Source organism: Vicugna pacos, chromosome 9 (assembly GCF_048564905.1).
Source record: "Vicugna pacos chromosome 9, VicPac4, whole genome shotgun sequence".
Taxonomy (NCBI): domain Eukaryota; kingdom Metazoa; phylum Chordata; class Mammalia; order Artiodactyla; family Camelidae; genus Vicugna; species Vicugna pacos.
In genome coordinates, this window is record NC_132995.1 from 8,189,632 (window position 1) to 8,191,658 (window position 2,027).

Below are 2,027 nucleotides of genomic sequence, written 5' to 3' on the forward strand. Positions count from 1 at the left end.
ACTGATAAGAGCAGAAGAAAAAGCACCTGGGCGGCCACTGCCTGGAGCCCAGCCCCTACCTATCTCTCCCTTTCTCCCTGCCCCATCCACTCCTATTACTGGGACACCCCGCTTGCTCTTTTGAAGGAGCCAGGCTGGGGAGGGAGGGCTGCGGCTGGCCTTGGATTGGGCTTGGGCCTGGGTTCAAGCTCAGAGTGATGGGATGAGGGGGAGGCAGGGTAAGGACTCAGCTTTGTCTTCGAGTGACAGATTAGTGTTTCTAGGCCTGTGGGACCCTCTCTTCCATCTGCTTTTTGGGAGTCAACCTTATTGAGGTGTTCATTTACATACAATAGACTGCATCCATCAAAGCAGATGATGGGGAAAAAGTTAAAAATTTTTAAAAAATTTTTAAGTAAAAAAAAAAAACCCAAAAAACCCCAAAAACAAAAAGGAAAAAAGCAGACAGGATGACTTTTGACAGATACGTAGACTTGTGAAAAACCACTACCGCAATCAAAATACACAAGTCATTCTCTCTCTTCTAGAATTTCACTTTTGTGGAATCATATAGTAATGTAGTTTTTTTTTTTTCCCCTTTCTTTTGGTAGGGAAAGGTAATTAGGTTTGTTTATTTATTTTAAAGTGTTTTTAATGGAGGTACTGGGGATTGAACCCAGGACATCATGTATGCTAAGCATGGACTCTACAACTGAGCTATACCCTCCCTCACAGTGTATAGCTTTTTGTGTCAGCTTTTACTCAGCATAATGCTTTTGAGACTTAGTCATGTTTTTACATGTATCAGCAGTTCATTCCTCCCCCTCCCCCCTTAATCTCTGGGGAGAATTCCCCGGTCTGGATGTGCAAGACATACAGTTCATGTCATGTGTTAATGGACCTTGGGTGGTTTCCAGTTTGGAGGTATCGTGCATAAAGGTGCATCTGTCAACATGTCTTTGCACGCCATCCACTTTTCACAACAAATATTTTACAATGTCTGCAAAATATTTACTACTTGGTAAGCGCATCAGCCCATGCAACAGCCTATGGGACATGGAGCCCCTTTCCATCCCACTGTGCCTAGTGTTAACCCCTTGGCTGCTGGGTCAGGGGGAGGATCAGGAGGTCCCCAAGGAGAGCCAGGAGGGTACTAACAGGGGACTCCTGGTAGTGACCATTACCAACGGATTAATAACTGTAATTTAATATTTTGGTGTTTAGACTACAAGCGTGGCCACACCAGTGCATGTGCTGGCTTGAATGTCAGCTCTGGGAAAGTCCTCTTGACTCTCTCAAAATGAAGTTCATGGGTAATATAACCCACTTGCACATGATATTAAAAATTGTCCCTTATTGTCCGAACTGAAAGAAAAAGGAGAAATAAAAGGATAGGAATTTATAATACGCATTTCAAAATGCAGATGTGTGAGGCCACCTACCCTGAACCCAAGGAGGCAGCCAAACATTTACACCTCTAGCGCTGGCAGCTCTGGGCAAAGCGGTAAACACGCTGTGGGAGGAGGTGTCGGATTACCAAGAACCAGGCGGATCGAAGTTTTCTGAAAACTGTTGACAATCCTGGGCCAAGGTTTGAACAAAACACAGTACAAGCATCCCTCGTTTTACATGGTAGTTGCACTTCCTAGAAAATTGAGAACCTATGAAAACCTTACAAAAAGGACTTTGTGTTTACACGAGGAGAGAGTTAAGTTCTGGGCTCAGATCATTCTTAACCAGGTTTTTCCAACTAAGGCTAAAATTTCGCTAGTTTGCACTAGTTACGGATGTGCTGGTTAAAATATTGAAATACTTCTGGCTGGTTAATTGAACAAGAGTCATTTTAAAATGGTGAAAGTCAATAATACTTATTGTAACAAACTAATTAGCTCAAGTTAATTGTGCTGGGTTTCCTGTCATCTCATTACTTAGTTGATAATATTGAATATACAAAACTGTCAGTCAATATTATAAGGGCTGGAAAAGTTTTAACATAATCGCTGTTAGTTCAGGAACAGCAGAGAGAAGAAAACACCAAAACACTGTGG